Source organism: Lissotriton helveticus, chromosome 9, assembly GCF_964261635.1.
Source record: "Lissotriton helveticus chromosome 9, aLisHel1.1, whole genome shotgun sequence".
Taxonomy (NCBI): Eukaryota; Metazoa; Chordata; class Amphibia; order Caudata; family Salamandridae; genus Lissotriton; species Lissotriton helveticus.
In genome coordinates, this window is record NC_136070.1 from 422,373,675 (window position 1) to 422,396,441 (window position 22,767).

Sequence of the window (22,767 nt, forward strand, 5' to 3'; positions counted from 1 at the left end):
CCCATCCACTTCCTCTGGTGCTGCCCGTATCCGTGTCACTAATAGGGGACGTGTAACATTCACACATGGCACCGCTGCCCCTGCACCTGTCCGCCCTGCTGCCCTCAGTGCAGAGTGCGTAGAGCTCCTGCGCCAACTTTGCGTGGGCCAGACCGCCCTGCTCAATGCCTTCAGTGCCCACGATAACAAATTAGGCCAGGTTTTTGCATTCATGGAGGGCATACACTCTGACGTGGGTGGGCTACATCGTACACTCCAGTCATTGTCAGCAACAGTCACGTCAGCCCTCCAACAGGCACATGCTCCCATTGCAGCTCAGGTGCCTGTGACGTCCACCCAGTCAGTGGCCACATCAGATGACAGTGACCACTTGGGACCTACATCAACTAAACGATACAACACTAGGAGCACAGGTCAGACCCAAAGCAAACAATCCCGTCCACAGACTCCACCCCAAAGAAGAGCAGGGCCCCCCCAATATGCACAGACAAGGTGAAGTCACAGAAGAGCAAGGCCAGAAGATCATTGTGGCAGACATCAGGCTCACATGCTGCAGAGGCATCACCAGAAATTGACTAGCTATGCCCACAGAGGATGTGTGGGATGTCATGGCTACACCTGGGGAGAGCACAGGGACACAACCACCCACCACATCAACCTCACAACAAAGTACATCGAGGCAGGTGGAGGAGAGCCCTGTTGTGACCAGCCCAGTCATTGTGGCAAAGGAGACCCCTGTTGTGAGCAGCCCAGTGATTAAGGCAAGGGAGGGCAGTGTTGTGTCCAGGCCAGTGACTCAGGTAGAGGAGGTCAGTGTTGTGAGCAGCCCTGGCAAGAAGGGACAGGAGGGCACTGTAGACACCACCCCTGGGGGAAGTGGGAAGGTGGTCCCTGTAGGGGGTACACCTTCCCGAGAGGGTAAGGTGGTCCGGAGGCGTAGCCAGCTCAAGCGTTCAGCAGGATCAAGCACTTCTCCAGAGGGAGTGTCAGTGTCTGCCCCTGATGTGGGACAGTTGGGGTGTGTGCCGGCGGTGTCAACGCCACTTCCCATCAACCCCATGACAGGGAAGCGAATTCATATTCTGAAAAAGTGGAAGGGCACCCCTCCAACCTCTCCCACCCACACTGTGTCAAGGGTGAGCATGACTCCACCTCCACGTGCCACGGTGCCACCTGGTCCACACAGCCCTCCACCTTGCAGGCCCTCTGTTATTACCACATCACATGGCCCTCTGTCACACCAGTCAAGTGGACCTGCTGTCCCTGACACGCAGCCAGGTCCCACTCCACATGACAGCCAGGAGTGAGTTGTCAACACCCTCATACGCCTGTGCCACACAGAGGTGTGCTAGTCAAGACCATTGTTTGCGATCTGGGTGTGTTGCTGGCCCTGTTGCTCTGATGTGCTGTACTCACCCCTGCCCTGCCAAGGACTCTGGGCCTGTTGCTCTGATGTGCTGTACTCACCCCTGCCCTGCCAAGGACTCTGGGCCTGTTGCTCTGATGTGCTGTACTCACCCCTGCCCTGCCAAGGACTCTGGGCTTGTTGCTCTGACGTGCTGTACTCACCCCTGCCCTGCCAAGGACTCTGGGCCTGTTGCTCTGATGTGCTGTACTCACCCCTGCCCTGCCAAGGACTCTGGGCCTGTTGCTCTGATGTGCTGTACTCTCCCCTGCCAAGGACTCTGGGCCTGTTGCTCTGATGTGCTGTACTCACCCCTGCCCTGCCAAGGACTCTGGGCCTGTTGCTCTGATGTGCTGTACTCTCCCCTGTGCAGCCTCTTATGTACTTGCTGTGTCCCCTGCCAAGGACTCTGGGCCTGTTGCTCTGATGTGCTGTACTCACCCCTGCCCTGCCAAGGACTCTGGGCCTGTTGCTCTGATGTGCTGTATTCACCCCTGCCCTGCCAAGGACTCTGGGCCTGTTGCTCTGATGTGCTGTATTCTCCCCTGTGCAGCCTCTCATGTACTTGCTGTGTCACCTGCCATGGACTCTGGCCTTCCTGTTTGTGTTTCACCTGTGCATAGTCTCTACCATTTGTATATGATTTTGTGGCTTGCTGTTGTCTACTAATGTTGTATTGCTACATCTGTGCAATATGTGAATAAATACAGTTACTTCTGGTGTGTTTTCTCAGTCTCCTTGCTGATTAAAGTCCTTTTCTTGTTTGCATTTGCTTGTCTGAGTACCATGCTCTATTTTAAAGGTCACCATTGCAAGGCTCTTTGTGGCCATCTGATTTTTAGACAGGGGTGACAGGGTCTTCAGTCCATTCTGGCCCTGCTGATGTTGTACTCTGTGATGGCTATTTTACAGCCCATGCAGTTTTCTTGTTGGTGATTTGCTTGTGCTGCATACACTGTTCACAGGTTACCTTGGGGGACACTGGCAGAACAGGGTGTGCAGCTGTTCAGTGGTTTTGTAGCTGTCTGTCATGTCATGAGGTATGTGTGTGTTTTCCTTTCTGTGTGCCCAGGCGTGTATGTGTATGGTCATCTTGTGTTGGCCCTTAGTCCTGGTGGCATGGCTTACATGGCATGTGTGGTGTTGGGTGTGGCAGAGGTGTGCAGTGTGAAGGGTGTTAGTTTGTAGTGTATGTATGTGTGCCCCTGTATGGTGTGAGACACGCATGTGTCAGCCAGGAGTTGTATGCCTGTTGTTTCTTTTGTCTTGCCCTGTGTGGATGATTGTATGCAATTGTGTGGGCTGTGGGGAGTGCACTGGTGTTGTGTGTTCCTTGTCAGCCAATCCTGCAGTGCCTGTGTCCCTGGTTGTGTGTTGTGTGTTGCAGTGTGTGTGTAGTGTGCTTGTTGTTACAGTGCTTGTTGGTGTGCATGGGGGTGCACGGGATAGGCACCTTGCCTGTGACTAGCTCGGGTGGGGTGCAGTGTTGTTTGGGGTGGTGTGTCCCTGTGATGTTTGTGCCATGCCCATGCCTTGGTGTGGCCCTGCCTTCTGCATAGTGCGCATATGTTGACCGCGGCGGTGACGTGTCCGTGACCGTGACGTTGCTGCAGGTTGGCGGACATTGTGTGATCCGGATGCCGTGGGGTGTCTTGTTGTGAGGTGGGTGATGTGTGGGTGCCCATGTGGATGTGTTGTGCCCCCCAGTAGGATGCCAGTGTTGTGCTTGGGCCCTGTGTCGGCATGTGTGTTGTGTGGTGCATATGTGTGGTGGCGTACCTGCGGCGGCGTCCGCGGCGGTCCATCTGGCGATAGTGTTGCAGCAGGTACATGACCGGATGCATTTGGGGGGCTGGGTCCATGGGGTTCATGTCGGGTTTCGGCGCTCGTGCTCCGCTGTCGACTTTCCGCCTGCTTCAGCTGTGCGGTGTCTCCGCTGCGGTGCGTCTGCTTGTTTGGGCCATCCTAATTTGTCGAGCGGGACGGACGTCATCGGGCGCGGCGGAGGGTCTCGATTGGCTCCCGCCGCCGCTGTGGCGGGCGCACCTTGATGGCGGGGCGCGGCGCTCCGCGGCGGACGGGAAATGACCTGTGTTTACCTATCCTAATGTGGCGGACGTGAGTTCCGCTGCTCGCGGCGGAAAAAGCTGTTTTTTCGCCCCACCGCGGTGGTGCCACCGCCCGACATCCTAATGGACCGCTTAGATTGGTGTTTGTATAGAGAGAAAACGGTGTACTCTGCCAGGGGATGCCCCAAAAGGTGGGCCCGCATATGTAGTCCCTGGAATACATACCGTGGAGAGATGTGTGTGCCGCCCCGCTGTGCTGAACAAGATGACACCCTAACCCCATAGCATTCCCCTCTTATACAATCCAATGTAATGAAAATTCTCCTCCTATGCCTCTCTATAATGTATAATTTGATTGATACCTCTGTATTTTTTATTGAAACCGATGTATGTTTAATAAAAAGATTCATTAAAAAAAACCTTGGACTGTGTTACGTCGATGTGGTGTCAATGAGCTCTTCTATTGGTTACACTTTTGGCCCGTTTCTATGCAGTGTGCTGGGTCCACCTAAGCAAGGGAGGCAATGGTTCAGTTGGGAGCAGTGTGGGAATGAGGGTGGTAAGGCTTAGGCTACTGGCTGAGTTTTCTGTCACATTGATATGGGGACAATAGCATTTTTTGGCCCATCTTATTGTTTGCAGGGTATTCTGGCAGGAAAAGTGCTTTTGTAAACACAAGCCACGCCACCCTTATTCTGCTGGGTCTTTAGTGTTCAGAAATGCCCAGGGTTGTTAGGGTTCCTTGGTTTCCGGCTAACCCAGAGCTCGAATAGTACAGCCATGTACAAAGGCAATTGAGAAGAAATTGTGATTTCTTTGGGTGTCGTTTTGACATATGGGACAGCAATGAGGGGGTAAACATGTGGAACTTGGTCCTTCTTGCAGGATCATCCCTAAACTTTTTAGCTAAACCATCCTGTTTTCTTAACACATTTTTGTTGACTTTTTGGACTTTGGGCACTTTACCACTGCTAACCAGTACAAAAGTGCTTGTGCTCTCGCCTTAAAGCATGGTAGAATTGGCTTACACCCAATTGGCCTATTTAATTTACTTATAACTCCATATTGAAGCGGTAGTAAATGCTCCCAGGGTCTGTAAATTTAAAGCTACAAGTGGGGGGGGGGAGGAGCCTCGCGCCGGTCAAAGATGGCCGCGTGAAGACTCAGCTTCTCCGGACCTGTCCCCCATCCCTACGATCCTGTAATGACTCCTGATCGCTGACCTCACCGCTGGTCGGCTGAAGGTGAGCGGTGCCCCTGCCAGCGATTCCGGCCCCGATACGACCTTGGGGGCCGGAGATACGCCTCTCCTCAGGTGCGGCCTGTGTGCTGGCTGGAGCCGGGGGATATATTAGACATGGGAGCCGGCTGCCAGTTAAACAACACCGGGGCCGCAGACCGGAAGTCGTCGGTCGGGCCCCGGTGCGGACCTACTGCAGCCAGCGCCTGGCGGAGAGTGGCTACGGCGCGGTGAGCAACGGTGTGGACCCCGCCCAGGTATGCGCAGCGGAACTAGAGGCTGGGAAGGGGGCGGCGGTGAGTCCTCCTGTCCGGAGCACGAATGCAGAGGAGAAGTGGTGGCCCAGAGTGCGCGACTGCCGATCAAGTGCAGCGTGCAAGAAGACATTGAGCACCCCTGGGGCTCGAGAATAACTACAGGCTCCCGCTCTGTGGTCCTGACCGGGTGCACCTCGGGGATGGGACGTCCCCCCCGCGACCTAATGGGGATGCCCTCCGGTCTGCAGCACTAGAAGAGGTGGTGCTGGGAGATGCCGGGCCCAGGTGAAAGAGCTGTTGCGCCCGGGGCCCGTCCTGGCTGGGTGATGGTGGTGGGCGGCCGGGGCCCCTGAGACTGAGACCCGCATCTGTATTAGTCACAGAACCGGCCGGAGGCCAATGTCATTGTGTCCCGGGCGGACAAAGACTACTGTGAGAAGTGGAGGTGGCACAGTGGTTGCGACTGGGAGCTGGCGGAGTGGGGGAGGCCCCCCCCTTACTGGACCATCTCTTCTGATCGTTTGCACATGTTGACAAAACCAGCCACAACAATCTCTGAGGTTTCCCTTTTAAATAAGAATCGTCATCTAGGGCCCAGAATTGATCCCGCCAGGGAATGAGGCACTGCGGGGACCCCTGAGCATCCTTTTGTAGCCGTGGGGGCTGGCTCGCCCAGGGTGCTCCTGGGCGCGGCGATCCAAAGTGGGCTGGACAGCGCTTCCCTGGCCCTGTGCTTCCCCCAGGATCGAGGATCTGTACTTTGGAGGTCCGAATTGCTTTTGGAGACTACACCTTTGTGCTGTTGTTGTGTCTGTGCGGAGTGGAGTGACCCGGGGTCCACTGAGGAGGCACTCGAGATGGCGTCAAAATCCGAGGGCGACAGACAGCAGTCAAGAACCTCTAAAGTGTCGTGGCAGTTCCAGACTAACAAACTTGACCGGTACACGATGCCTCGGGGGTCTCCGCCGGATTCAAAATTTATTCAATCAACAGGAGGGGTGTCTGTTGGCCCGCCAGCTGAACCGACCCTCCTGGACATGATGGCGGCGATAGATGGTGTAAAAACCTCCCTGGGTTCAAAAATGGAGTCGCTGGACAACAAGTTGAATGCGGTCACCATTGAGGTCAATCTCATACGAGCTGACCTCACTAAGGCGAGTGAGAAAGTTAAGTCTCTGGATATTAAGACCGCCAGTTTAACGGATGACGTCGCACAGCTCCAGCAGAAAGTGCAAGACCATAAGGCCTCCAGCGCCCTGACCAATCGGAAGCTGGAAGAATATGAGGGGAGAGCTTGACGCAATAATGTCTGCATAATTGGTGTTCCCGAGAAAGCCGAGGGCCCGGCCCCAGACCTCTTCGTCGAGGATATCATTCTTAACCATCTAAAGCCCAAGGTGCTGGGCAACTTCTTCACGATTGAACGAGTGCACAGAGTACTGGGGGGGAGACCCAAGCCGGGGGTCCCCCCTCGCCCAATGATTGCTAGGGTGTTAAACTTTAGGCACAGAGATGCTATCCTGCAGGCTTCCCGGTCGGGAGGTCGCCTTCGATATGAAAATGCCACTCTTTCTTTTTTCCGGGATTTTACCCAGACTGTTCAGAAGCAGCACCAAAGTTTCCTCGGAGTGAAGAAGAAACTCAGAGATGCAGGACTGAAATACGCAATGATGTTCCTGGCCTGGTTGAGGGTAGAGGCTGAGGGGAGGGTCTGGTTTTTCGATGTCCCAGAGGTGGCTTCCGACTGGTTGGAAAGCTGTCCCCCAAGCGGATCAGAGAGACAGGACCGTGATGGAGGTGGCGAACTGCAGGAAGAGGAATGATAGCGACCGCAGATTGTCTGGGACTTTTGAAGAGTCAGGTAGTGGGTCCAACCCACATATACTGTTTTGATTTTGGTCCCAGGACTCAGTGCAGACACGGACACAGAGTGGGGTGGTTTCTCAGAGGGATGGGTGGAGTGGGGGGGGGGTGACAGGGTCCTGACTTCCTCCTCTTTTCTACTTTTAGTTAATCAGTAGTTTAGATTATGGGGCAACAGACACACTGCCAGTTGGGGTTGGGCCTTAGCCATGTGCAGGGGTGCAGGGAGGAGGGGTGGGTGTTGGGAGTCCTTTCGATTTCCATGTCCAAGGGGTTGTTTGTGTTTTGTTTGGTTTTGTTAGCGTCAGGTGACAAGGATATGAGTTTTGTTAGCGTCAGGTGACAAGGATATGAGTGTATTGCTTCCATACCACCACAATGTCGAGAGTTAGACAGGGATCTGGGATAAGTGTGCTCAGCTGGAACGTGAATGGCCTGGGGGACAAGATTAAGAGAGGGATGGTTAGTCAATTTATTCGAAGGCACTCCCCGGATGTTGTGCAGCTACAAAAGACACATCTTATTGGGAACCGTTGCATGAAGGTGGCTATAGGCTGGTGGCACATGCAGGGTTTACTTCAGGGTCAACTGGGGTCGGTATCTTGGTTAAAAAATCTTTTCCCCTGACTGTCCAGGCTACCTGGGTTGACAAGGGAGGCAGATACATCGGAATATCAGGGCAGTGGGAGGGGAGAACGGTTACCTTTGTTTCCATTTATGTCCCGCCAGGTCTACAATCTGACACATTTCGTGATTTGGGCTCTATCTTCTTCACTCTACCCTTGGGCCTGCAAGTGATGGGAGGTGACTTTAATGCAGTAATGGTTGGTGAGGTAGATCGTCAGCCCGCCCGGGCGCTGCGTCCAGCACAGAGGTGGCTCCCAGACTTTCTCGAGACGACGGGGCTGGTGGATGGTTGGATAGTACGCAATCCGAATGGGATACACTACACACCTGTCTCCGCTGCACACCATAGCCTGTCTAGGATAGATTACGTGCTAGTGCCAGCGGCGCAGGCTCACAGTGTCCGGGACGCGCGGCATTTAGGGAGAGGCATTTCGGACCACGCGCCGGTTTGGCTCCGGTTTGAGATTGACTATTTTAATGTAGGTAGAATTGCCCCCATTAGCGCTTGGCCTCTGAAAGACCCCGCCACTAAGAAGGAATTGATTAAGGTCACAGACGGGTATTTTCAGGAAAACATGGAATCGGTGGACTCAGCTCAAACTCTGTGAGAAGCATATAAAACGGTGGTCCGGGGGTCTTTGTCCCAGATAGCGAAGAAGAAAGAACGAATGGCAGACTTAGAAAAGGCGGAAGAGGCAGTGTTGAGATTGGAAAATGAGGTAGTCCAGGCAGCTACACCGGAGGGATTGCTCCAATTAAAATTGCGGCAGGATGAGTTCAGAGGCCTAGCCAGAGACAAGGCCAAAGCGCAAAATGAGGAGACACAGAGTAGAGTGTATGAACTTGGAGATAAGGCGGGGAAGCTAATAGCCTAGCTTGAAAAGGGAGAGTGGGCATCGCGTCTGGTACCAGAGTTGCTGAGGGAGGACGCCTGTAAAATTACAGACCCACAGGTGGTGGCAGATTGTTTCGCGGAGTACTATAGTGTAATATACACATCTGAGGGGAGATATATGGAGGCTGAGAATAGTGCAATGATCAAAGACATCCAGTTACCCGAGTTCTCGGAAGAAAACCGTAAATATCTAGATTTACCGCTTACGGGCGACGAAGTGGCGCAGGCCATAAGGGGTGTGCATTCAGGGAAGGCCACGGGTCCGAACGGAATTCCCATAGAGCTGTATAAGTTGAGCGCCAACCGTCTCGCTCCGTACCTCTGCTCTATGTATGAGGAGTGGCAGGGGAGCCGCACCGAGTTGATGGAGTTCCATACTTGGCTTAATGCAAAACACCAAGATATTAAATTCTCAATGGAATGCAGTGACACTAAAATGACATTCCTTGATGTGGAAGTTACCTGTACAGAAGGGCGGTTAATATCTTCCCTGTATAGAAAAAAGACTGATAAAAACACAATGTTGCATCATCTAAGTGCTCACCCAAGAAATCTGAAGGCCAACTTACCATATGGTCAACTGCTCCGTATTAGAAGAAATTGTACGGAGCTGTCTGATTACGAAAAACATGCTGATACATTCTGTGAGGAATTGAAAGACAGAGGGTACCCCCGTAAATTGCTAAAGCATTCATATAAGAGGGCGCGGTGTACGCCTCGAGAATGCCTTTTACAGACCGAAACAAAATCTGAACTAGACAGATTAGTTTGCGTCACCACATTTGGGCCTGATACCAATAAGCTGAGAAAGGCGGTCATCAAAAATTGGCATCTATTGGATAATCTGGACTGCCCATTTCCCCGTCCGCTCTTTGCGTACCGGAAAAATAGGAGCATAGGCCAACAAATAGTGCGGGCAGACATTGCTCTACCCAAACCTAAGAGTGACTTATTGTCCCAGTGGGGGATGAAACCCATTGAGGGACACCATAAATGCGGCTGCTGTGCGGCATGTGGAAACACAATGGAAGGAAAGGAATTCCAACATGGGAGTGTGAGGTGGAAACATTTGTGTTTGTCGAACTGCAAAACACGCAACGTCGTGTACGTGATTGTTTGTCCATGTTCGAAAATTTATATTGGCAAGACAACCCAGCAAGCCAATATACGTATAACTCAACATAAATCACGGTTGAAGAATAAAGTTTTAACCGCCCCCATGGTCGAACATTTCATTGAAAACAACCACACTGAAAATTATTTCAAGTGGTCAATCTTGTTTGTTCTGCAACAATCAAGAACAATAATGGATCCTGATAAAATCCTGCTACAGAAAGAGGCGTATTTGATATTAAAATTCAATAGTGCACTCACTGGTTTAAATTCGTTGTCTGAAGTATCAAGGTTGTAACAACCACACAAATTTGAATTTAATATATGGAACAAGCAGTAACACACTAAAAGGTGGCCACTGCAATCTGAGCGTGATTGACCAAGTAAAGTGTTTTCATAAATTCCATAACCCCTCAATAATTCAAATGTATTCTTTATTTTTGTGCGAAGACCATTCTTGTTAAAATAGTTCGACTTCGCACATAGATAATAGAGTATACTTGACTTTTTTTTTTAAAAACACTAAAAGATGGCCGCCACAGAACGCGCGGGTTCCAGCAATGCGCGTCGAAGCTAAAAGCCACACACAAAGATGGCCGGCCGCCGCATCCACAGATTGACTAAGCAGTCACCGGATCGCCGCCAAAACAAGTAGGTGAAACGCGGAATAAAAGATCAGTTTCCTTTGCCCAAGCTGAAATGCCTAAGATATACTTGATTCTAAAACACATTTTTTGTACACAGGAAATTGTACTTTGGCCGAGAATGAGAGTAGCCGCCTAGGGATTCAACAAATGAAGTGGTTGCAGTACACAAGGGAGATCGAAAATATATCAGGTATGCCCCACAGAGTAGTGAACGCTTAACTCATGTTATCAAACACAAGAGAGAATTACATGAGCGTTTTTGTTAATTCCAGACTGTGAATAAACGACAAGGAGAAGTATTGTTCCCAAAAACAACAAACTGACACTTTAAGGTATGCCCAGTAAGAGTTTGTGCATAATCGTATTGCCAGGGTTAAATGGAGAATGACAAAATATCCTAACTTGATTATAGGTATCAAGATTAAGGAACCCAGTTGAGTGCAAAATAACACTTGCGGACCGGCGACAGCTGGAAAACAGGTAAAAATAGTGACAGCAGCACTAGATGGAGTGAAGCCCATGAGATTTAGATTCATTAAATTAAATCCTCCTTTTTGTTTTATACACACTTATAGATACACTTTAAAGACAGAGCCCTGAGGAGAACCTGACAATTGAAAACATCGGGTTTGAAACGCGTCGGCACATAGAGGAAATAGACATCAAATTGCCTAATAGACCAAAGAATTGATTTATGGTTTATTGAAATTTTTGTTGCATTTGGTTGTTGTTTATTTGAACCTTGAGCCCAGAGCGTGACTTGTATCTTTTAAAAAAATTACGAGCAGTAAAATATACTGTTCAAAATGATTGTGTATATATCAAAATATATTCGTGTATATATAAATGGTGTATTTATGTTGTAGAAATGAATTGTGTTTGTAAATGAACGGAAACGTTAAGTGTCCTTTTCATACATGAAATAAAAGAAAAAAACTCAAAATAATAAAATAAAAGGGTACGAGTGAGATATACCCAATTAACCTAGGAGTTTCACTTGGTTTTTTCCTCAAAGTGGAGGACCTAGAGAAGTGTGTAGTTGGTAAATTGTGTTTGTATACTATGTATGAGGAGAGCAGGGAGAGGGGACAGGTTCCGTACGACCAGCGGGTGGCCAATATAGTAGTCATTCATAAAGCGGGCAAACTCAAAACGAGTTGTTCGTCTTACAGGCCCATCTCTTTTTTTGATTGCCGAGCCTAAGGTTTTGGCGAAGCTATTGGCGGCAAGGCTCACTTCCCTGATACATGCGGGTCAGTCTGTTTTTAGGCCGCGTCGAAATACAGCCTTCAATTTGTGCCGACTGCATGGGGTGCTGGGCAGGTCCCCCACGATTCAGGAGCCGGCAGTATTGGTATCCTTAGACGCCACTATGGCTTTTGATAGGGTTGAATGGCAATACTTATTTGCGGTGTTTGGGAAGATGGGTTTTGGGTCTGAGTTTATTACCTGGGTGTGTCTTCTATACACGGCCCCTCTGGCCAGAGTTGTCGTGAACAATCGAAAATCCTCGGACTTCCCCCTCAGCAGGGGGACGAGGCAGGGTTGTCCCCTGTCCCCGCTCCTTTTTGCCTTGGCCCTGGAGCCGATTGCGGCTTGGGTTCGGTGGGACCGGTCGATTCGTGGCCTGCGCTGGACGCTGGACTGGGAGATCTCATTATATGCGGACGATATCTTGCTTTATCTCACTAATCCGTGGGGATCACTGATATGTTTCCTAGATGTGCTTGCGATTTTTAGGAGATACTCGGGCTTCGCAATTAATTGGTCAAAATCAGTTCTTTTTGTTCTCAGGGGGGACCCGCCGGTAATTCCACATACTTGCCCGATACGGATTGAGTTGGTAGGGTTTAAATACCTTGGCATTTACATAACGCTAAACCCGAAGCTACGAATTACCAACAATCTGGGGCTTCCACTGACTCGGCTCAGAGGAGATGTGACGCGCTGGAAGGCGCTGCCGCGCTCCCTTCTGGGTAGAGCAATGCTTTTTAAAATGCTGCCCTTTCCCGATTTTTGTACGCACTTCAAAATGCGATGAATCCGGTCCCGGCCTCCTACTTTAAATACATAGAGACCCTACAGAGGCAGCTTCTGTGGGACGGTAAGCCCCGTATCGCGTTCACTAAACTGACTCTTCCTTGGTACGACGGAGGGATAGGTCTACCAGACCCACGTAAATATTATTGGGCCTCGCAGTTAGCCGCGGTGAATCACGCTGTTTACGGTCCCCTTGGGGACCCGGGATACACCATGGACCGCTGGCAAGTGCCAGGGGGCGACTTTACAAGAGCGCTCTATGCCAAGCCTTGTGGATTTCCCCTGGCGGGACCCACGGAACATGCTGGTCAGGTGTGGCATGCGACTAACAAATATCTGAAATGGGAGGGTAGGCTTACACTTGCCACCCCGCTGTGGAGTTCGGAGAAACTGGGCAGTCTGTGGAAGACTAAAGGCTTCGATAAATGGGACCTTATTGGGATCACACAGATTAAAGACGTCTGGGGAGGGGGCACGGTCCACACATTCCAGTCTCTTCAGCAGCAGTACCAACTTCATGACCGGTAACACTACAGTTATCTTCAGGTTAGACATGCACTGCTCACGCCTATTCCCAAAGATACATCGCTTCCCGACGCCTCTCCCCTCGAAGACCGGGTGTTAGACGGTCACCTCCCTGAGAAGACCATCTCTTTAATATACAGAAAACTCATAAATAATATGGAGTATCCACTGGCACTTATTAAAGGGCGCTGGAATGAGGATGGGCTGGAGTTTGATGAGGAGGACTGGCGGGAGGCGGATTCCTCGCCACGGTTGGTGGCGAAACAGATGCGGCTCAGGCTGGTGCAATTAAAGATCTTACACAAATCATATGTTACGGGGCCGAGTCTGATCCGTATGGGCCGTTCGGAGGGTGGGGAGTGCAGGAGGGGATGCGGGGAATTTGGAGAGTTTATGCATATTTTGTGGCACTCTACAGTGGTGCGGACATACTGGGAGAAGATCCACGAAAAGATGTGGGAGGTCCTGGGGGTGGAGATAAGGCCGGAGGCCCGCAGGTGTATCCGAAATGTTTGGGAGCCCACAGATCTGTATATGCACAGAAAGCAGTGGACAACATTAGCATGCATGATAGCGAAGCGTATTATTGCTCAGTTGTGGGAAGCGAGCCAGTCGCCTCGAGTAGAGAAATGGCCGCAGGATTTTGTCAGGAGTCAGACTTCATGTGGGATTATGACACTACATCTCCCAGAAGGAGTTGAGGAAAAGGGGGCGTTGTGCACTCTCCCATGCTACTTTGGTCTTGGTCAGGTGAGGGGAAGGATTTAAGCCGGCAGCTGCAGTGACGCATTGCTTGGCTTTTCGGCGTTTGCTGCTTCCCTGCCTAGCTCTTCCTGTTTGGAATTCCTGATTCTACTTACACTTCAAGGCCCCGCCCGTGGTTCCTGTGAAGCGCAAGTTTGTGCTTCTTTTCCAATCCAGTCTCCAGCCTATATCCAGCCTCTTCCCCGACATTTCCCTGCCTCTCACCTCCATCTTCCAGTCTCCTTTCCTACCTCTTCCCAGCCATCCTCCAGCCTCATTCCTAGCAGTCCTCAGCCTCGTATTACCTTCCTTTTAGTGCATGTTGGATGTGTTGTGATTTGGGCATTTACTCACAGTTTTCGTTTTTCGCGAGTCCGCACATTTTTTGTGCGTGTGTTTTTGTTTCGAAAGTCGCTGCTAGTTGCAGCGTTTTCCCTCTCAGGCTCCGGAGATTATTCAGCATTCCTTCCGTGGGGGACGCCCCGCCTCCTTTGACCTTACTCCGCTTCCTGAAGCAATTCCAGTCCTGCTTTTCTAGTTACCAAAGAAGAGACTTTGTTTTTGAATTCTGTCCGCGAGAATTGCGCATAGGCTCGATCCTTTTGGGCCAGTTTGTTTTCTTTTGGACATCATTCACCTCAAAACCAGCACAGGAGTGCTTGATCTCTCTTGGGGATCCAGGACATTGAGTTTTTATCTGCAGAATATTGATTTCTGGATTTCCTTCTTTTTGCTCTATAGAGGATTGTTACAAACCTTTTGTTCAAGAAACCATTCTGCGATACTCTCCCAATATTATACCAAGTAAGTGGGGGAGAGTGCACAACTTAATAGAAATTGTTCAGGTGTATGTTTTCTTTAGTAAGCCTGGTTATCTCTAACGAAAATATTGTTGTCCCTTTTTAGGTCTCGGCTAAGCGCGCGGTAGCGCGTTCTCGCCAGAGACCTCTTGTCGGCGTGTCTGCTTTCCAGGAGACAATCCTGGCCGCGCGCATCTCCTTGGAGGCGATTTGAAACTCGCACGCGAACACGAACGCGCTTGCTGTGGCCAGCTGCTGTCGCGCATTCACACAGACACACACACACACGAGCGCCCATGCACGCACGCACATACAGACACCCCCCCACACACATACACACGCGCGCACACACACGAGTGCTCCCCCCCGTCGCACACAGACACACACACACAAGTTCACCAAGACCCCCCCAGCTCTTTTTAAGTTACCGGGCCAATCTCGGGGGACTCCGCCGCTGCGGCTCTTGCCAGCTCCTTTCCCGGTGCTCCCTCTTGGTCAAGGGAGCCCCGCAACACTTGCGTAACCTCCTGCTGGCGGCCCCGGGGCTCTCCACCGCTCACAGGAGCCCCGGGCCGCGATGCGCATTTACTCCGCCTGCCTCCTCTTCCGGTCCGGACGCGGCCACGACCCCGTCACAGGCGACATTGCCTGACTTCGGGTGCGTGCGCCAATGTTAGACACAAGACTGCAGAAAGGTGTGTTTTGAAGGAAGTTCATGTTACCCTTATTTTCCAGTCTTTTCATTGTCAAGTAATGTAGCGGTATTTGTTAGGGATAACATATTTTAAAAGTGTGAATTTAGTTTCAACGGAGGCGGCATAAAGAATGTAGCTTTGTATTTTTCTTCATGCCCAGTACCAAACAATACACTTCCTGTATTCCAGTCTAGAGGCTAAGATTATTGTGTATCCAAATGCAGTGTTGTCAAAGTTGGTTTTTTTGTAGAATTATAATTAGTTATTTGAGAAAGTCGAAGGATACAGGCTTTACATTGTTTTTTAAGCCATTATAATATGGTGAATGCTTAGCTGTAAAAGCATTTTTTTGAAACAGAACGCAAATACCTTTTCCTCAGCACCTCCCGATATAGAATTAAAAAACTGTACTCTGTGTGCCACAATGGCTTCACCTGGTAGCGAAGAACAACACTTTCTGAGACGATATGTCCACAGTCTGTAAGTTGCAGCAAACTTTTGTGATCAACCTACCAGACCATATTAAAAAACCATTTTCTGGTTCGAGAGGGTTTGGATGCCTAAGAAGGGACTATAAATTAGGGCCTGGACTTCGTAAATACAGCCACACATAACCCACACACACAACCACTCACACGCACAACCCCCCCCCACACACACACACAACCCACACCACCCCCACAACCCCCCATAACCCCCATACCCCCCATCCCCCCCACACACACACATCCCCACACACACACCCACACACACCCACACACACACCCACACACAGACACACACACCCACACACAAACCACCCACACACACACACACAACCTACCCACACACAGACCCACACACATCCACCCCCAAATAATGTACGTATGTTTGTATGGATCTGAAGAAAACCCACATGGTTGGCAACAAAGCATGAACAGGAGATTTGCACATTTGTGATATTACATTTGATATATTTACAATCACGTAACATTCCACACATATTTACAATTTTATGCACAGGGAGGTCAAATAATTTGCCCAGAATCATGATTTTATTTTTTTAATTAAAATTGGCACAACTGCCGCCGCACTTTATCTTCGGCAGCTGTGTGCCTTTGGTGCCTGGTGAAATTCTTACCGAAAACTAACTCCCTTAGAGCCAGCCAGCCTTTTACTGGTAAGCATGGCACCTAATTTACAAAAGATATTTACAAAATCTTAAGCTATTGTCATTATAAATCATAATAACTTTTATTTAAGTATTAATTATTTAAAAAAATTAAAAGCCATTGTTATTTGTAATATCAATACATCTAAGTCACGTAAATACAACACAAATTGCAATAGAAATGCTATAGGTGTCACATTTGCGAAAGTTAAAAATATTGGCATTGTCATACACAATACCAATAACTCAAACTTTAATGCTGCGAGACCTATTGCATTGTAAATGCTTGTTATTTCCTAGCGTTCACCTTGGCGGGAGTTGGTCTTCTCCTTACTGGCTGCGATTGGGACTTCTTTATGGTTCTTGGTCCCTTCATTTTTTGGAGATATTAACTCTTGGATGTGTATTCTGAATATCACACTGAGGGCGGTATTTCTGAGAAACGAGGGGATATTCTCTTCGCTCCCAAGGAACGGTATACTGGTGCGGACCTTGGTGGTGGTCTGGGCAGCAAGCCAACAGAAAGCCAAGCCCATGTTTTTTGTTCCTCCTGAGCGAAGACTTCAGAGTCCTAGGGTGGCGAGTATGAATGAGGCCATGACCCCTGATAATACTGAGAGTACAATGAGAGAGTTAGCAGCAGCGGTTGTGAACCTTCAAACTGAACTCAAGTTACTTAAAGGAGAGAACCAATGCCTTATCACTGGAAATAATGTTTTGAAAACACACAAACAGTTAGATGTCAGGTTGACAGACACCAGTCCTAAATTCAAACGTAGTTACATTCAACCTGCACATTTTCAGGTCCCTTCCACTTCCTCAGATCAGAATCCTCTAGCACCATACACTTCACCTGTTAATGTTACAGTAGTTACACCTCCTCAGACCCCTTTAGCCATGCCAGAAAGGTTTAGTGGAAACAGTAACAAATATGGTATTTTCATGAACCAATGTCACCTTCAATTTTTATGCAGAGCGGCCTCCTTCCCAGATGACGCAGCCAAGGTAGCATTTATAATCTCTTATCTAAGTGGTAACGAAGCACAGTGGGCGGTGCCACTGGTTGAGAACGATGACCCTTATTTGTATGACTTAACATTATTCAAAGAAAGAATGAGGAGTCTTTTTGCGCGTCATTCCTACATGCAGGCCAGTGACAACGAACTATTAAACCTGAAACAAGGGTCCAAAGATTTACTAACTTATATTACCACCTTTAATAGGTTGGTGACCGAGACTCAATGGCCTGAAGAGAAGAGAACCTCTCTGTTTTATCGAGGACTCAAAGAAGAGCTTAAGGACATTCTATCTCAAATCGTGAACCCTCCTGAAGATTGCTCTGCTTTCATGGACCTTGTAGTCAAGCTAGATCATAGACTTTCGGAAAGAAAAGGAGAAAAAACTAGAGGAGAATACTCTCGCTTATTTGTGGCTAGAAGCGACAAGAAGGAACTGAAAGATACTAGCGAACCGATGCAAATAGGTGGGATTCGAGGGCCCTTGTCTAACGAAGAAAAAGAAAAATGTAGGAAACTAAATCTTTGTTTGTATTGTGGCAAAAGTGGTCATTTCGCTAAGGAGTGTCCAGCTAAATCCAAAACAATTGTAAGAACCCTGCCCAGCAAGAGTGGGCTGGTTGTGCAGTCGGAAAACTAATGGACTTGGAGAAACCAGAGGGCATTCCTCCAAGTCTCTCTGATGTATTGACCTCTCAATATCTGGGCAATACCATGATTCCTGTTCCAAAACATGTTTCTATTAATGTCGTGTTCCTTTTACCTTCTGAACTCAGGCAAACTATGGCAATTTTACTTGATTCTGGAGCAACTGGAAACTTTCTAGATATCAGAGTTGCCCGAACCTTAGGGTTAGAATTTCTCCTGAAAAAACACCCTGAGAAGGTAAGAGCGGTAGACGGCTCTGAATTATCCTCAGGGTTGATCAAGTACCATACCTCTGATATTATAATGATGTGTGACAATGGTCATTCTGAAGTAATTTCCTTTGATTTAATTGACACCCCTACTTTTGGAGCCATCTTAGGAGTCCCGTGGCTCCAGCAACATAACCCTCAAATTGACTGGGTATCTAGGAAGGTCACGTTTCGTTCACCTTACTGTATGACCCATTGTTATCGGGAAATTACCCATTGCCATACTCCATTGTGTTGTTCCCTTGTTACCTCGGACTCCTCTGTGCTACCTAAGGAGTACAAAGAATTTTCTGACGTCTTTGATGAAGTCAAAGCATTAGCCCTTCCACCACACAGGTCCTATGATTGTAGGATAGATCTGGTACCTGGTGCTGCCCTGCCTGTAAGCAGAGTGTATTCTCTCACAGAACCAGAGACCAAATACCTGTATGATTATCTGCATGACATATTAAAAAAGGGATTTATCAGACATTCAACTTCCCCTGTCTCCTCCCCTCTCTTTTTCATCCCTAAGAGAGAAGGAGGTTTGAGAACTTGCTTGGACTACAGAGCTTTGAATAAAGTGATTATAAAAAATAAGTACCCTCTTCCACTTATCTCCAACCTCTTAGATCAGGTTAGAAAGCCACCATATTTACTAAGCTAGATCTGAGAGGAGCCTACCACTTAATCAGAGTCAGAGAAGGAGATGAGTGGAAGACGGCTTTCAGGACTAAGTTTGGTCTTTATGAGTACTGCGTTATGCCCTTTGGGCTGTGTAACGCCACTGCAGCCTTTCAATTTTTCATAAATGAGATACTACGAGAATACCTAGACATCTTTGTTATAGTCTACATAGACGACATTCTGATGTATTCACAGGATGAGAAAGATCATGTGTAAGACGTTTGTCTTATACTGCGCAAGTTGCAAAAACACCATCTGTTTGCGAAACTTGAAAAAGGTCACTTTCACACCCACCAAGTGGCCTTTTTGGGATTCATCATCTCCCCAGAAGGCATACATATGGACCCTGCTAAAGTGTCTGCAATCACCAACTGGGCCAATCATTCTACTGTTAAAGAAGTGCAATCCTTTTTAGGATTTGCTAATTTCTATCGGAGATTTATCAGTCATTTTTCGGACCTAAGCGCTCCCATCACTAGGCTCCTGAAAAAAGGAGTAGTATTCCATTGGAATCAAGCAGCAGACACTGTTTTCAAGGCTCTGAAGGACAGTTTCACCTCTGCACCCATTGTACATCATGCCGATGAAACACAACCATATTATGTAGAAGCGGACGCTTCACAATATGCCGTAGGCGGAGTATTATCACAACGAGACATCAATATAGGCATTTTGCACCCAATAGTATATTTTTCCAAAACTCTTTCTCAAGCTGAACAAAACTATACCATATGGGGAGAAAGAGAACTTCTTGCCATTAAGATGGCCTTTCAGGAATGGAGGCACTATCTTCTAGGGTCCCCTCATACCATCACCATCTATTCTGATCATTGGAATCTGCAATACTTCAGAACAGCTAGAGCACTTACACCTAGACAGATGAGGTGGGTGTCATTTTTCTGTGAGTATGACTTTGTGTTCCAGTTTCGACCAGGTATGAAACAAGGTAAAGCCGATGCTTTATCACGCCTAGGGAAGGAACATAAGGATCCAATTGAAGTACCTATACCCATTATACCGGAACATAAGCTTATTGCTGTGGGGGGAAGAAAAGAAACCAGTTCTGACGATTTCTATTTACTCCTAGAAAGAGCATTAGCCTCCTTAGATTCCCATGAATGGCTAACCCATCCCAAGAACCAGATTAAAGATGGTCTGTTTTTTCATGAGGGTAGATTGTTTCTCCCCACCACAGAAACAAGGGAGCTGATAATGCACTGGTGTCATGCTTTACCTATGGCAGCTCATCCTGGGGTTACAAAGACCTTACACATTTGTCAACGCTGGTTTTGTTGAAAGGGCATGACTCAGGACATTACCAAGTATGTTAAAGCCTGCCCCACTTGTGCTAGACAAAAAATGCTACATTGCGCTCCTGCTGGTTTATTACAACCATTGCCGGTACCTAACAGACCGTGGTCCGCCATTAGTATGGACTTCATCACAGATTTACCTTCCGCTCATGGATACACTACCATATAAGTGGTGGTAGACATGTTATCTAAAATGGCTCATTTCATTCCCCTCAAAAAACTGCCCACGGCTATAGAACTCACAGACACCTTCATCCAAAACATTGTAGGTCTTCATGGATTGCCTTCTATGATAATTTCAGATCGAGACCCTCAATTTATATCCAAGTTTTGGCATGGTGTATGTGAGGTTCTCCATGTTGATCACCGTTTCTCTACAGCCTTTCATCCACAAACGGACGGACAAACTGAGAGAACTAACCAAACCCTTGAACAATATTTAAGATGTTTACTCAGTACTATTACAAGTGATTGGGTCCAGGCTTTACCCTTAGCTGAGTTTGCCTATTAACTCCACACATTCAGCCTCCGAGGTATCACCTTTTTTCTTTACCACTGGCTATCATCCTAAATTTCTTCCTCTGGAATTACCCCCTTCTGATTTACAAACACCTGCGGTCTTAGATCATCACACACTTCTCTTATCCATTTGGGATAAGGCTCGCCAAGAATTGATGATAGCCAAAGAATGAATGAAGGAACAAGCAGACAAACACAGACTACCTGCTAGTTATAAGGTAGATGAACAGGTCTGGTTAGCCACACTACATCTTCAATTACCGGGACCTCGTAAACTACAACACAGGTATTTAGGCCCTTTTAAAATAAGCAAGATAATCAATCCTGTGGCTGTAAAATTAGCACTACCTCCCGAGTTACAGATACATCCTGTGTTACATACTTCTCTAATAAAACCTTATATCCCTCCTTCTTGCCCTGAACCCCCACCTCCTCCGATTCAAGTAGGAGAAGAATTGGAATATGAGCTCAAAAGCATCGTTGGCTCTCGAAGGCATCATGGTAAACTGCAATACCTAGTTGACTGGGTGGGCTATACACCTGAGGACAGAACATGGGACCCAGCAGAAAATGTACATGCACCTTTATTGGTGCGAAGGTTTCATGCACTTCATCCCTCCAAACCCAGACCTGTGAGACGGCCTTTAGGGGGGAGAACTGTCAGGAGTCAGACTTCATGTGGGATTATGACACTACATCTCCCAGAAGGAGTTGAGGAAAAGGGGGTGTTGTGCACTCCCCCATGCTACTTTGGTCTAGGTCAGGTGAGGGGGAGGATTTAAGCCGGCAGCTGCAGTGACGCATTGCTTGGCTTTTCGGCGTTTGCTGCTTCCCTGTCTAGCTCTTCCTGTTTGGAATTCCTGATTCTACTTACACTTCAAGGCCCTGCCCGTGGTTCCTGTAAAGCGCGAGTTCGTGCTTCTTTTCCTATCCGGTCTCCAGCCTATATCCAGCCTCTTCCCCGACATTTCCCTGCCTCTCCCCTCCATCTTCCAGTCTCCTTTCCTGCCTCTTCCCAGCCATCCTCCAGCCTCATTCCTAGCAGTCCTCACCATCGTTTTACCTTCCTTTTAGCGCATGTTGGATGTGTTGTGATTTGGGCATTTACTCGCAGTTTTCGTTTTTCGTGAGTCCACACATTTTTTGTGCGTGTGTTTTTGTTTCGAAAGACGCTGCCGGTTGCTGCGTTTTCCCTCTCAGACTCCGGAGATTATTCAGCATTCCTTCCGTGGGGGACGCCCCGCCTCCTTTGACCTTACTCCGCTTCCTGAAGCAATTCCAGTCCTGCTTTTCTAGTTACCAAAGAAGAGACTTTATTTTTGAATTCTGAACGCGAGTATTGCGCGTAGGCTCGATCCTTTTTGGCCAGTTTGTTTCCTTTTGGACATCAATCACCTCAAAACCAGCACAGGAGTGCTCGATCTCTCTTGGGGATCCAGGACATTGAGTTTTTACCCAGAGAATATCGATCTCTGGATTTCCTTCTTTTTGCTCTTTAGAGGATTGTTACAAACCTTTTGTTCAAGAAACCATTCTGCGATACTTTACCAATATTATACCAAGTAAGTGGGGGAGAGTGCACAACTTGTTAGAAATTGTTCAGGTGTATGTTTTCTTTAGTAAGCCTGGTAATCTCTAACGAAAATATTGTTGTCTCTTTTTATTTCCTAGCGTTCACCTTAGCGGGAGTTGGTCTTTTCCTTACTGGCTGCGATTGGGACTTCTTTATGGTTCTTGGACCCCTCATTTTCTGGAGGTATTAACTCTTGGTTGTGTATTCTGAATATCACACTGAGGGCGGAGGGGATATTCTCTTCGCTACCGAGGAACGGTATACTGGTGCGGACCTTGGTGGTGGTCTGGGCAGCAAGCCAACAGATTTGGATTGGTGCATGTTTAGAGAACGATCAGTATATGCGGCTAGGGGGTGTCCTCCAAAGTGGGGGAAAGTTTGGGAGGCTTGGAATCACTACCGTGGAGATATCGGTGAGACCCCGATACGCAATGACGACGATGAGGTGCGCGAGTCCCCTTGATCCACTTTCACTATTCTGTATTGTATCTTCTAATGCATGGAATGTAATGATGAAACCTGCAACAGTTTAAATTGTCACCTGATGTTCATTTATAGTTGATGTCTTAATAAAAAAGATTTATATATAAAAAAAAGCTGCAAGTGGGTCTGCAGCACTGATTGTGCAACTCACAAGATGCCCTCTAAACATGCCCAAGCCCTGCCATTGCAGCCTGTGTGTGCAGTTTAGGT